Source organism: Mustelus asterias, chromosome 3, assembly GCF_964213995.1.
Source record: "Mustelus asterias chromosome 3, sMusAst1.hap1.1, whole genome shotgun sequence".
Lineage (NCBI taxonomy): Eukaryota > Metazoa > Chordata > Chondrichthyes > Carcharhiniformes > Triakidae > Mustelus > Mustelus asterias.
The window spans coordinates 151,818,248-151,833,569 of record NC_135803.1 but is presented as its reverse complement, the minus strand read 5'-3'; the positions used below and the strand labels follow the sequence as shown (position 1 = coordinate 151,833,569).

Sequence of the window (15,322 nt, the reverse complement as noted above, 5' to 3'; positions counted from 1 at the left end):
GGATTCCTCCCACTGTCCGAAAGACGTGCTTGTTAGGTGCATTAGCCATGCTAAATTCTCCCTCAATGTACCCAAACAGGCACCAGAATGAGGTAACAAGGGGATTTTCACAGTAGCTTCATTGCAGTGTTAATCTCAACCTACTTGTGACACTAATAAATAAACTTAAATTTAAGATAGTTTAAGTGAGTGGGCGAGGGTCTGGCAGATGGAGTACAATGTTGGTAAATGTGAGGTCGTCCATTTTGGTGGGAATAACAGCAAAATTGACTATTATTTAAATGATTAAAAATTGCAGCATGCTGCTGTGCAGAGGGACCTGGGTGTCCTTGTGCATGAATCAGAAAATGTTGGTTTGCAGGTGCAACAGGTAATTAAGAAGGCAAATAGAATTTTGTTCTTCATTGCGAGAGGGATGGAGTTTAAAAACAGGGAGGTTATGTTGCAGCTGTATAAGGGGCTGGTGAGGCCACACCTGGAGTACTGTGTACAGTTTTGGTCTCCTTACTTGAGAAAGGATATACTGGCATTGGAGGGGGTGCAGAGGAGATTCACTGGGTTGATTCCGGAGTTGAGAGTATTGGCTTATGAGGAGAGACTGAGTAGACTGGGGCTATGCTCATTGGAATTCAGAAGAATGAGGGGAGATCTTATAGAAACATGTAAGATTATGAAGGGAATAGATAAGGTAGAAGCAGGGAAGTTGTTTCCACTGGCAGGTGAAACTAGAATTGGGGGGCATGGCCTCAAAATAAGGGGGAGCAGATTTAGGATTGAGTTGAGGAGGAACTTCTTCACACAAAGGGCTGTGAATCTGTGGAATTCCCTGCCCAGTGAAGCAGTTGAGGCTACCTCATTGAATGTTTTTAACACAAGGATAAATAAATTTTTGAACAGTTAAGGAATTAAGGGTTATGGTGAGCGGGCGGGTAAGTGGAACTGAGTTCATAAAAAGATCAGTCATGATCTTATTGAATGGCGGAGCAGGCTCAAGGGGCTAGATGGCCTACTCCCGCTCCTCGATCTTATGTTCTTATTTCCCACACCGACGATACTTGCTGGAGGAATTGTAGGACCTTATGTCTTTGAAACACTCGCTTTCTGGGAGTATGATTACATTAGCAAGTCATTCACTTCACAGAAAATAATTATTGCCCTGTTGCTTTCTAATCGCTTCTCGGCCTTTTGGCTAAGATCAGGTGTAGTGTCGACATGCTCTGCTTGGTTGAAGTCATTAGGTTACATTTTAGCTTCATTTGAAGCAATTTTTAAAAGCAGCATCTCGGCCTTTTGGCTAAGATGCAAATGAGATCAAGCCTTGGAGGAGGAGCTATGCCTACTCCAATCAGCTTGGATCATGTAGATCAAGCCCAAGACAGGAGGTGAGAGCCCTGTCTTGTCAGCTTGGATTGGGAATGTCTCAACTTGTTGAGACTCTGAATTGGACTTGATTTGGTTGAATTGGAATAAAAACAAAAAAAAAATGAACTGGCAGGAGGTAAAATCACGCAGTTTAACATCGGTGACAGAAAGGGCAACTCACTGAAGCGATGGTTCGTTTCCCACTGATATGCGAACACGTTTATACAAGTTCAATCCTTTCATTTAATAACGAACAAGAAGATAAACTCGTTAAGAGGTTCTTCAGCACTGTGCCTAGACCTTTAATGTACGAAAGTTTATCATTAACCTTCCTGTTTAATTTAATGAGCACTCATTAGCCGACACAGCTCGTTTATCACCATATACATCACATTTGTCAGGAACATTCTAGATCATTCGAAGTTCATAATGAGCTCCTGTGATGATTTGTTAGAATTTCTGATACATCTTAAGTTTTGTGAGTCAAACAATTTAAATTGGCTATTCTTGTTGGATCTTTCCTGATACCATCGCCTCATATTTTGGGGTTATTTTGCGTTCCTCTTGCTTTTGTGCTACAGTGAGATTGTCCAGAACTGAAGGTTGTCAGACCAGCACTGGGCAAGGAATCTTTTTACAATCCCCTGGCCTGGATCCAAACGCAGGATTAAGTGAGCGGGAAGGGCCAACAGGAGTTTTTGTTACCTCCAGGACATACTCTCTTCCACCTTCTTCCATCGGGAACAAGTGGCACAGTGGTTAGCACTGCTGCCTCACAGCGCCAAGGACCCGGGTTCAATCCCGGCCTCGGGTCACTGTCTGTGTGGAGTTTGCACTTTCTTCCTGTGTCAGCGTGGGTTTCCTCCGGGTGCTCCAGTTTCCTCCCGCGCTCCAAAGATGTGCGGGTTAGGTTGATTGGCCATGCTAAATTGACCCTGTGTGGAGTCTGCACCTTCTCCCCGTGTCTGCGTGAGTTTCCTCCGGGTGCTCTGGTTTCCTCCCACAGTCCAAAAGACGCACCTTTAATGCAGTTCCAGTGAAACTTTTTGTTCATGCGTTCATCATTGCAAGAGTTGATTTTTTTTTCCATCATGTCACTTAACCAGCCTCCCCACTACCAAATTCCACAAGTTCCAATTCATCTGAACTTCTGCTCATCTCCTTCTTGACCACGGCTTCATCCTTGCCGATTCCCATTGTCCCCCAACACAGAGAATCCAATATCCTCGTCCAGGCTTTATCGATGCCCTCTGCAGCCTTTCCCTGTCTTAACTCTGATACCTCCGCCAACCCAAACAACCAACTGCTGTGCCCTGGGTCTCCTCTGCATCTCTCTCCTCCTGTTTGCCACATGTTTCCCTCCCTCGGTAGGGGAACATGTGGCAAATAGTGACCACAATTCTGTTAGCTTTAGGATAGTGATGAAAAAGGATGAGTGGTGTCCCAAGGGGAAGTTGTTGGATTGGGGGAAGGCTAACTTTAGTGGGATTAGGCAGAAATTGGCAGCTGTTGATTGGGAGAGGCTGTTTGAGGGTAAATCCACATCTGGCATGTGGGAGTCTTTTAAGGAACAGTTGTTAGGGCTGCAGGATAGGCATGTGCCTGTAGATAGGAAGGGTAGGATTCGAGAACCGTGGATAACCAGGGAAATTGAGGGATTGGTCAAAAAGAAAAGAGAGGCGTACGTTAGGTCCAGGCAGCTAAAAACGGAGGGAGCTCTGGAGGAATACAAAGAAAGTAGGAAAGAACTCAAACGAGGAATTAGAAGGACAAAAAGGGGTCACAAAATGTCCTTGGCAGACAGGATTAAGGAGAATCCCAAGACATTTTATTCATAAGTTAGGAACAAAAGGGTTGTCAGGGAGAAAATCGGACCTCTCAGGGACAAAAGTGGGGAATTATGCTTAGAGCCCAAAGAAGTAGGGGAGATCCTAAATGAATACTTTGCGTTGGTATTCACAAAGGAGAAGGATGTGTTGACTGGGAGTGTCTCGGAGGGGAGTGTTGATCCGTTAGAGAAAATCTCCATTGCAAGGGAGGAAGTGTTAGGTTGTTTAGGGAATATAAAGACTGACAAATCCCGAGGGCCTGATGGAATCTATCCAAGGCTGCTCAGGGAGACGAGAGAAGAAATCGCTGGGCCTCTGACACAAATCTTTGTCTCGTCACTGGACACAGGTGAGGTCCCAGAGGATTGGAGGGTAGCTAATGTGGTCCCATTATTTAAGAAGGGTAGGAAGGATAACCCAGGAAATTATGGGCCGGTGAGCTTGACGTCCGTGGTAGGTAAGTTGTTGGAGAGGATTCTTAGAGATAGGATGTATGCGCATTTAGAAAGGAATAAACTCATTAACGATAGTCAGCATGGTTTTGTGAGAGGGAGGTCATGCCTCACTAACCTGGTGGAGTTTTTTGAAGAAGTGACTAGAATGGTTGACGAGGGAAGGGCCGTGGATATCATCTACATGGACTTTAGTAAAGCGTTTGACAAAGTCCCTCATGGTAGGCTGGTGTAAAAGGTTGGATCTCATGGGATAAAGGGGGAGGTGGCTAGATGGGTGGAGAACTGGCTTGGTCACAGAAGACAGAGGGTGGTAGTGGAAGGGTCTTTTTCCGGCTGGAGGCCTGTGACTAGTGGTGTTCCGCAGGGCTCTGTATTGGGACCTCTGCTGTTTGTGATTTATATAAACGATCTGGAAGAAGGTGCAACTGGGGTGATCAGTAAGTTTGCGGACGACACGAAATTGGCTGGACTTGCAGATAGTGAGGAGCATTGTCAGAGGCTACAGAAGGATATAGATAGGCTGGAAATTTGGGCAAAGAAATGGCAGATGGAGTTCAATCCAGATAAATGCGAAGTGATGCATTTTGGTAGAACTAACGTAGGGGGGAGCTATACGATAAATGGCAGAACCATAAAGGGTGTAGATACGCAGAGGGACCTGGGTGTGCAGGTCCACAGATCCTTGAAGGTGAAGTCACAGGTGGAGAAGGTAGTGAATAAGGCATATGGCATGCTTGCCTTTATAGGACGGGGCATAGAGTATAAAAGTTGGGGTCTGATGTTGCAGTTGTATAGAACGTTGGTTCGGCCGCATTTGGAATACTGCGTCCAGTTCTGGTCACCACACTAGCAGAAGGACGTGGAGGCTTTAGAGAGAGTGCAGAGGAGGTTTACCAGGATGTTGCCTGGTATGGAGGGGCTTAGTTATGAGGAGAGATTGGGTAAACTGGGGTTGTTCTCACTGGAAAGACGGAGGATGAGGGGAGACCTAATAGAGGTGTATAAAGTTATGAAAGGCACAGATAGGGTGAACGGTGGGAAGCTTTTTCCCAGGTCGGTGGTGACGTTCACGAAGGGTCATAGGTTCAAGGTGAAGTGGGGGGAGGTTTAACACGGATATCAGAAGGACGTATTTTACACAGAGGGTGGTGGGGGCTTGGAATGCGCTGCCGGGCAAGGTGGTGGAGGCGGACACACTGGGAACGTTTAAGACTTATCTAGATAGCCACATGAACGGAGTGGGAATGGAGGGATACAAAAGAATGCTATAGTTTGGACCAGGGAGTGGCGCGGGCTTGGAGGGCCGAAGGGCCTGTTCCTGTGCTGTATTGTTCTTTGTTCTTTGTACATTCTGCACTCTCTCTTTTCCTTCGCTATGAACAGTATGCTTTGTCTGTATAGCGATACTTTTCACTGAACACTAATACATGTGACAATAATAAATCAAATCAAAAAGATCGTCAATTCCAATGTTCTCCTGATCTCCATCAATAGAAACATGTCCAAACTCTGCTGGTTAAACTGGTTGAGTCTGTACTCCTTGGAGTTTGGAAGAATAACTCTGAAAGACGTGCTGGTTAGCTGCATTGACCCGAACAGGCAACGGAGTGTGGCGACTGGGGGTATTTCACAGTAACTTATTGCGGTGTTAATGTAATTCTTACTTGTGACTAATAAATAAACTTTATTTTACTTTACTTTAATATGAGGCGATATGATTGAAACATAGAAGATTCCGAGAGGGTTAAACAGGGTAAATGTTGGGGGATGTTTCCACTCATGGGTGTGAGGATCCAGAGGACACAGTCGCAGAATAAGGGGGTGCTCATTTAAGATGGATTTATTATAGAATAATTGAATCTACAATGCAGAAGGAGGCCATTTGGCCCATCGATCCTGCACTGACAACAATCCCGCCCAGGTCCTATCCCCGTAACTCCACATATTTACCCTCCTAGTCCCCCTGACACTAACCTTCCTTTGAGGAAGAATTTCTTATAGAATCATAGAACCATACAGTGTAGGGACGGCCCTTCAGCCCATCAAGTCTGCACCGATACACGTTAAACACCTGACCTCCCACCTAATCCCATTTACCAGCACTTGGCCTATTGCCCTGAATGTTATGCTATGCCAAGTGCTCATCCAGATACTTTTTAAAGGAGATGAGGCATCCCGTCTCCGCCACCCTCCCAGGCAGCGCAATCCAGACCGTCGCCACCATCTGGGTAAAAAAGCTTTTCCTCACATCCCCCTAAACCTCCTGCCCCTCACCTTGAACTTGTGTCTCTCAGAGAGCGGTGAATCATGGGATTCTTTACCCCAGGAAGCTGTGGCGGCCAACTCCTTGAACACTTTCAAGGCTGAGATGGATAGGTTTTCAATCAGTTGGGGAATTAAGTGTTATGGAGATAAGACAGGAAAGTGGACTTAATGAGTTTTAGATCAGCCATGATCTTATTAAATGGTGGAGCAGGCTCACGGGGCTGGATGGCCTACTCCAGTTCCTATTTCTTATGGTCTAATGGACTCAATCCAAACTAGAGTCAATGTTTGGCCATCATCCCTGTGCTCTCAGACTGGCATCAGGTCCCCCAATAGATCCACTTTGAGATTCTCATCAAATCCATTGTCCTGCCTGTCCCTGTCTCCATAACTTCCTACAACTCACAGCGCCAGGGACCCAGGTTCGATTCGCAGCTTGGGTCACTGCGTGGGTTTCCTCCAGGTCCTCTGTTCTCCCCGTGTCTGCGTGGGTTTTCTCCGGGTGCTCCGGTTTCCTCCCACAGTCTGGTTAGGTGCATTGACCCGAACAGGCGCCAGAGTGTGGCGACTAGGGGAATTTCACAGTAACTTCATTGCAGTGTTAATGTAAGCCTTTCTTGTGACTAATAAATAAATAAACTTTTTTAAAACTCACCAAGAAGCCTGCACTTCTCCAATTCTGTACCCTTGTGCATCCCCAGAACCCACCGCTCTACCATCAAAAGCATTTAGGCTTTGAGATGTGAACTTCCTTTCACAAAGCTCTTTCCCTCCTCCTGTGGGACCCTCCTTAAAACCTACCTCTTTGACTAAGATTTTAGTCACCAGTCCTCTTTAGCTCAGTGCCAGTTTTCACTCAGAGTTTACTCCAGTGAAGAGGGCTATGAACCTTCTTTCTTATTCCTTCATGGGACATGGGCATCGCTGGCTGGGCCAGCATTTCTTGCCCATCCCTAGTTGCCCTTGAACTGAGTGTCTCGTTAGGCCATTTCAGAGGGCAGTTGAGGGCTCTGGAGTCACATGTAGGCCAGACCGGGCAAAGACAGCAGATTTCCTTCCCTAAAGGACATTAGTGAACCAGATGGCTTTTCCGACAATCGACAATGGTTTCATGGTCATCAGTAGATTCTTAATTCCAGATATTTTTTATTGAATTCAAATTCCACCCCGTGCCGTGGTGGGATTTGAACCCCGGTCCCCAGAACATTAGCTGAATTTCTGGATTAATAGTCTTTTTTTTATTCATTTGTGGAACATGGAAGTCGCTGGTTGGTCAGCATTTATTGCCCATCCCTAGTTGCCTGAGGGCAGTTAAGAGTCAACCACATTGCTGTGGTTCTGGGGTCACATGTAGGCCAGACCAGGTAAGGACAGCAGATTTTCTTCCCGAAAGGACTTTAATGAACTGATCGGTACAGACTCGATGGGCCGAATGGCCTCCTTCTGTCCTCTAGGGATTCTATGAATTCTATCTATCTCTGTTCTGATTGCGTTTTTCCGACAATCGACAATGGTTGCATGGTCATCAGTAGATTCTAATGCCAGATATATTTATTTCATTCAAATTCCACCAGCTGCCTTGGCGGGATTCAAACTTGGTCCCCAGAACATTAACTGAGTTTCCGGATTAATAGTCTAGTCTAATACCACTAGGCCATCACCTCCCATTTATCTGAAGACCCCCCCAAGCAAGGGCAGCATTAAAAAAAACAAGCCCCCAGTAAGATCACCAAAGACAACTCTATACATCTATCCAATTGCGCTTCTCACATTTACCCAATATATAATTTCATTCTGTCTTCTCTCTTTCAAAGCTCCTACCTCCAGAGACATAATTAGAAGCAAACTCTTTTGTTCTTGTTTCGATCAGGATGTCTGGACGTATACAAAATGATTATCCATGTGGATTTCCTTCTCTTAACAACTTATTCTGGTTTCTAACACAACTGAACTAATTCATTCCATAGCTTGCTCTTACATTAAGCAGTCACCAGAGCTCTGACAGGCGATGACTAGTTAACAGATTCAAAGCAATGCTTCTCTTCAAAGAATCGCAACGTTGGCAAATCCACATTAATGCTTCCTTCAGTTTCTTTTCACCCTATTTAGAGGAGAATTCCTTGTGTCAATTCCTGGCATATGCTCAGTTGACGGATCTTCCTGGGAATTCAGGCTGGACAGGAACTCATTTCTGCGACATTGGCTTCAGAACAGAGATAGATAGAATTCATAGAATCCCTAGAGGACAGAAGGAGGCCATTCGGCCCATCGAGTCTGTACCGACCACAATCCCAGCCAGGCCCTATCCCCATAACCCCATGCATTTACCCTAGCTAGTCCCCCTGACACTAAGGGGCAATTTAGCACGGCCAATCCACCTAGCCCGCACATCTTTGGACTGTGGGAGGAAACCAGAGCACCCGGAGGAAACCCACGCAGACACGGGGAGAATGTGCAAACTCCACACAGACAGTGACCCAATGCCAGAATTGAACCCGGGACCCTGGCGTTGTGAGGCAGCAGTGCTAACCACAATGCCACCGTGGATGTTTTAATCCTATTCGCTACCCAGAGGTGTTGCATAAAGTCAGACTGGGTTCTAATGTCGCCCAGCCCTCATCTCCAGAGCCATTGAATAGTTGTCACTCACTGTCTAGCCTCACATGTTTTTTATACTCATTTACAGGCTGGGCCAGCATTTATTTCCCATCCCTAATTACCCTCCGTTTCAGAGAGAGTCAACCACATTGCTGTGAGTCTGGAGTCACATGTAGGCCAGACCGAGCAAGGACGGCAGATTTCCTTCCCTAAAGGACATTAGTGAACCAGATGGCTTTTTATGAGAATTGACAATGGTTTCACGGTCATCAGTAGACTTTTAATTCCAAATTTCTTTTATTGAATTCAAATTTCAACATCTGCTATGGTAGGATTTGAACCTGGGTCCCCCCAGTGGTATTGTCACTAGACTATGCCTCTGCCTCCCCAGAAGTAAAGAAGAATGACTTGTGTGAGATGCTAGAGGTGTCCAGTGTTGGTGGATCCACACCACAGCGAGGGGCATCAGCTTTAGGAGCAAGGTGATTTGATTTGATTTGATTTATTATTGTCACATCTATTAACATACAGTGAAAAGTATTGTTTCTTGCGCGCTATACAGACAAAACATACTGTTCATGGAGAAGGAAAGGAGAGAGTGCAGAATGTAGTGTTACAGTCATAGCTAGGGTGTAGAGAAAGATCAACTTAATGCAAGGTAAGTCCATTCAAAAGTCTGACAGCAGCAGGGAAGAAGCTATTCTTGAGTCGGGTGATACGCGACCTCAGACTTTTGTATCTTTTCCTGACGGAAGAAGGTGGAAGAGAGAATGTCCGGGGTGCATAGGGTCCTTAATTATGCTGGCTGCTTTGTCGAGGCAGCGGGAAGTGTAGACAGAGTCAATGGATGGGAGGCTGGTATGAGTGATGGATTGGGCTTCATTCATGACCTTTCGTAGTTCCTTGCGGTCTTGGGCAGAGCAGGAGCCATACCAAGCCGTGATACAACCAGAAAGAATGGTTTCTATGGTGCATCTGTAAAAGTTGGTGAGAGTCGTAGCGGACATGCCACATTTCCTTAGTCTTCCTTAGTCTTAGGTTGGGGGGAGGGGCTGGGGGGATGGAGGTGGGGTCCTGAGAGAAACTGAGTGATGGAGACTGGAGGAGGAGGACAGTAAGTAAGAGGGGAGAGGATGGAGGGGAAGAGTGGAGAGGCAAAGATAGCTGAAAGAAAAGAGAATAGCGGCAGAGAGGAGAGAAGAGGAAAGTGAAACTGATGGGCTGAATTCTTGCTTAGGGACAGAAACTGGAGCCGGGACCAATTCTGGATCCCAAATCTTACCCATGAATTGTTGGAATTTTGGCTGCACCTTACTAGGCAAAGAGACAGGCTCCAATGAAAGGTGATGGGAGGCTTCCAGAAACTGGAGGGCTTCCCACTTGAGGAGAGCAGTCGGCCGCTGCAAGGCGTAAGGAGCTGGGAGGGCATTTTGACATGACGGTACCCGCTCTCCCGGTTTTTAATATATTCGATAAAGAATACAGAAAGCAGACAGGCTCTCGGGGTGGGAGGGGAAGGGGGGGAAGGGGGGGAATCCCTCACGTGGCCTTTGGCCATCTCCTCCATCCAGGGAGGCAGTCAGGGAGGGAGGGCCTGTAGGTCTCCCTGGAACGATGTCACCCCTGACCTGCTGCCGGACAGCCACCTCTCCCCAGGCAGTCCATCTGCCACCCCACTGTGTCGGAAAATGGAGACCAACTGGAAAATTCCCGGTCAGGTTGCTTCAACTGCCTCCTAACAAGTCTCGTAACGACGCTAATCGCCGGCCCCACCTCATGAAGGTAGGACAGGCTCCAAACTCACAAACAGACTGCGTTGGGAATAGGGTTGGGGAGCCAGAAGCCTTGCAGCTTTTCGGTCCAATCACCTCAGTTTCTGACCTCACCCCGATAATTGTCCTATCAAATTCTGGTCACCTAATCCTCTGCCTCGCAATCATTCTTTCTCCCGCCCGATAATTTCACATAAGACCATAAGATATAGGAGCAGAATTAGGCTATTCGGCCCATCGGGTCTGCTACGCCATTCAATCATGGCTGATATGATTCTCATCCGCATTCTCCTGCCTTCTTCCCGTAACCCTTGATCCCCTTATTGATCAAGAACCTATCTATCTCTGTCTTAAAGACACTCAATGACCTGGCCTCCACAGCCTTCTGCGGCAAAGAGTTCCACAGAGTCACCACTCTCCGGCTGAAGAAATTCCTCCTCATCCCAGTTTTAAAGGAGCATCCCTTCACTCTGAGGTTGTGCCCTTGAGTTCTAGTCTCTCCCACTAGTGGAAACATCCTCTCCATATCCACTCAGTCAAGGCTTCTCAGTATTCTGTAAGTTTCAATTAGATCCCCCCTCATCCTTCTAACCTTCATCAAGTATAGACAGAGACTCCTCAACCGCTCCTCATATGATAAACTCTTCATTCCAGGGATCATTCTTGTGAACCTCCTCTGGACCATTTCCAAGGCCAGCACATTCTTCCTTAGGTATGGGGCCCAAAACTGCTCACACTATTCCAAATGGGGTCTGAGCAGAACCGTATACAGCCTCAGCAGTACATCCCTGCCCTTGTATTCTAGCCCTCTAGAAATGAACACTTGCATTTAATTTGCCTTCCTAACTGCCAACTGAACCTGCACGTTAATCTTGACAGAGTTCTGAACCCGGACTCCCAAGTCCCTTTGTGCTTCAGATTTCCGAAGCCTTCCCCATTTAGAAAATAGTCTACGCCTCTATTCTTCCTACCAAAGTACATAACCCCACACTTTCCCACATTGTATTCCATCTGTCACTTCTTTGTCCACTCTCCTAGCCTGTCCAAGTCATTCTGCAGCCTCTCCACTTCCTCAACACTACCTGTCCCTCTACATATCTTTGTATCATCCGCAAATTTAGCAACCACGCCTTCAGTTCCATCTTCCAGATCAATAATGTATATAGTGACGTGAACTTTTACATCAAGCTGTCTGAAGGAAGAGACAGTAAGTAGTCTCACAACACCAGGTTAAAGTCCAACCGGTTTATTTGGTAGCACGGTGCTCCGAAAGCTCGTGCTACCAAATAAATCTGTTGGACTTTAACCTGGTGTTGTCAGACTACTTACTGTGCCCCACCCCAGTCCAACACCGGCATCTCCACATGAAGAAAGAGAGCAATTCAGAATTGCGCAGAGTACTCACTGGCAGATCTGCTGTGACATTGGTCGTGAATAATAGATCGTCGCTAAGTCAGCCTGTCCCTTTAAGACCACAGCTGAACCCCGGGGGACGGGAGCTGATTGTAAATTCCTCCAGTTAATGAGAAGGCAGTAAATAGCTCTCAACCGTTAGGGATGAAATGCAAGATTTTCTCTTTCTTTTATGAGATTATTCTGCATCTGCAACATCTGGAATGAAGCATTCACACTAGCACAAAACATATTTTGATTTCATGGGCAGGGATAGTGACATTCTCCAACAAGACACCTGATTAAACATCATTTTGATTATGTTTTATAGGGATCATAGTATCATCAAAAGTTCTGCCAAAGCAGCCAAACTAGAAGGATTAACCTGCCTCCTCTCTGCTTCCTGGGCCAAGATTTATCCCTCAACTCATGCCACTAGAATAAAGCTCAGGTTATCTGGGCATTTGTCAGAATGCTCTTTGTGGGATCTTGCTGTGTATGCATTGGGCGGCCACGGTTCTGACATGGCGGCAGGGACTGCATTTAGAGACGCATCTCACTGCCGGCAAAACAACATGCCGAGGCCTTGCAGGTGAGGTCGAAATATCAGCTTTTCTTTATTTCTCTTTACCGATACCCTTTTCCAGCATTTGCTGGGCTTTTTCCAGCATTCCCGGTTTTTTACATTTTCTAAAGTGTGTTGGTTATCCGCATGGCCTTTGAATAGTCTGCCGCAAAGTTATTAATTCAAAGGTCACTTCACAGGATTCGGGTGTTAGCTGAAGATTATGCAACTCTTCTCGCAAGTTAATAAAAGATTTAAAAGAATACAAATAAACTGTTGATAGCCCCTTTCATGCTCTAATTCCATCTTTTACTCTCAGTCTGTGCAACACTATATTCTGCTGTATTCACAATTTTTAAAAATTCATTCGTAGGACAGGGGCGTCGCTGGCTGGGCCAGCATTTATTGCCCAACCCTAGTTTCCCTTGGAGGGCAGTTGAGAGTCAACCACATTGCTGTGGCTCTGGAGTCACATGTAGGCCAGACCGCGTAAGGACGGCAGATTTCCTTCCCTAAAGGACATTAGTGAACCAGATGGGTTTTTCCGACAATCGACAATGGTTTCATGGTCATCAGTAGATTCTTAATTCCACATATTTTTGTTGAATTCAAATTCCACCATCTGCTGTGGCGAGATTCGAACCCGAGTCCCCAGAACATCAGCTGATTTTCTGGACTAATAGTCTAGCCACCAGGCCATCACCTCCCCGAAATCCTTTCTGTATCCTTTCCTTCCCCCATGTACTCTATGAACGGTGTTTTTTGTCTGTATAGTGAGCAAGAAATAATGCTTTTCACTGTATCCCAGTACATGTGACAATAATAAATCAATTTAACCAATGCAATTCGGCAAGGACTTACACAAGAAAATAAGAACATAAGAAATAGGAGCAGGAGTAGGCCACCTAGCCCCTCGAACCTGCCCCGCCATTCAATAAGATCATGGCTGATCTGAAGTGGATCAGTTCCACTTACCCGCCTGGTCCCCATAACCCCTAATTCCCTTACCGATCAGGAATCCATCTATCCGTGATTTAAACATATTCAACGAGGTAGCCTCCACCACTTCAGTGGGCAGAGAATTCCAGAGATTCACCACCCTCTGAGAGAAGAAGTTCCTCCTCAACTCTGTCCTAAACTGACCCCCCTTTATTTTGAGGCTGTGCCCTCTAGTTCTAGCTTCCTTTCTAAGTGGAAAGAATCTCTCCAACTCTACCCTATCCAGCCCCTTCATTATCTTATAGGTCTCTATAAGATCCCCCCTCAGCCTTCTAAATTCCAACGAGTACAAACCCAATCTGCTCAGTCTCTCCTCATAATCAACACCCCTCATCTCTGGTATCAACCTGGTGAACCTTCTCTGCACTCCCTCCAAGGCCAATATATCCTTCCGCAAATAAGGGGACCAAAACTGCACACAGTATTCCAGCTGCGGCCTCACCAATGCCCTGTACAGACTTTCCAGCTTCTAAAGTACTATTGAAGTGTATTCATGTCAGGGAACTTGGCGATTATCCTGATTCAGGCACAATAATTCCTTTGAGATAATGGCAGGAGCTTCATTTCTTTTTATTCATTCTAGGGATGTTTTTTACGTTTAAATAATTTATTAGTGTCATAAGTAGGCTTACGTTAACACTGCAATGAAATTGGAACTCGCTGCCAGGGGAGGGAGTGGAAGCAGGTACGATAGTGACCTCCAAGGGCGTCTTGACAAATACATGAATAGGATGGGAATAGAGGGATATGGTCCCCAGAAGGGTAGGGGGTTTTAGTTCAGGCAGGCAGCATGGTCAGTGCAGGTTAGGAGGGCCTGTTCCTGTGCTGTAATTTTCTTTGTTCTTCGAAATTACTGCGAAAATCCCCTAGTTGCCACACTCCGGCGCCTGTTCGGGTACACTGAGGGAGAATTTAGCACGGCCAATGCATCTAACCAGCACCGCTTTCGGACTGTGGGAGGAAACCGGAGCACCCGGAGGAAACCCACGCAGACACGGGGAGAACGTGCAGACTCCACATAGACAGTGACCCAAGCCGGGGATCGAACCCAGGTCACTGGTGCTGTGAGGCAGCAGTGCTAACCACTGTGTCACCGTGCCTCCCTTGGACACAGTCATGGGATTTTGATGATTTAGGGTGGGAGGAGATACACATTTATTATATCAGCTGGGCCGAGTTGCCCATTGCTGGGCTGTGACTTCCACTGAATGAATCACCAATTCCTGGAGACTCCAGGGCAACCCTGGACAGTTGGCAACGCTGCCACAGGTGGGACCTGCCCACCCTGCTACCCGGTTACTCTTGCACAATGAACCTGTGCTGAGGCACATGGGGCAGTCCCCTCCCTCGCTGCAGTCCTACTGATCCATGACCAACGGGTCAATTCAGTTCAGCCACTCGTGGCCATTCAGGTGAACTCTGTTTGAACCTGTGAATAATTGCTTGGAAAAGGTTTGTATCTCCTCGTAACCGATGGCTACCCTGGAGGGGCCGACTGCCGAAATCTGGGAAGTTTTATTAGCCCTCATTGTGTTAGCTGGGTGATTTACATATGTATCGGCTGAATATTGGAGCCAGTTTGAACCTGGGGCTAATTGTATGCGAACATATTTTATTTGTGCACTGTCGCATCGCCTGAACAAGAGGTCGCTTTCGATTGCTGAATGTCTAACTCTTCACTGCACATTGGGGCATGAATGTCGGTGGATGGATTCCTTTAACAACAACTTCCCCATCGGCAACAATTCCCGGTGGAACAGTGCCTCAGAAACCATTACCATCCAAGGGGCGGCACAGTGGCACAGTGGTTAGCACTGCTGCCTCACAGCGTCAGAGACCCGGGTTCAATTCCAGGCTTGGGTCACTGTCTGTGTAGAGTTTGCACGTTCTCCCCGTGTCTGCATGGGTTTCCTCCGGGTGTTCCGGTTTCCTCCTACAGTCCAAAGACGTGCTGGTTAGGTGCATTGGCCAAGCTAAATTCTCCCTCAGTGTACCCGAACGCGTGCCGGAGTGTGGCAACTAGGGGATTCTCACACTAATTTTGTTGCAGTGTGAATGGAAGCCTACTTGTGACTAATAAAATTT

At 46.6% G+C, this 15,322-nt stretch overlaps 1 non-coding gene across 1 annotated transcript; it reads left to right on the top strand.

Annotated features, from left to right (window-relative positions):
• Positions 1-1,169: 1,169 nt before the first annotated feature.
• On the top strand, positions 1,170-1,368 carry LOC144491939 (U2 spliceosomal RNA). The gene has a single exon (XR_013497519.1). It is a non-coding gene; the product is annotated as a U2 spliceosomal RNA (small nuclear RNA).
• Positions 1,369-15,322: the final 13,954 nt, after the last annotated feature.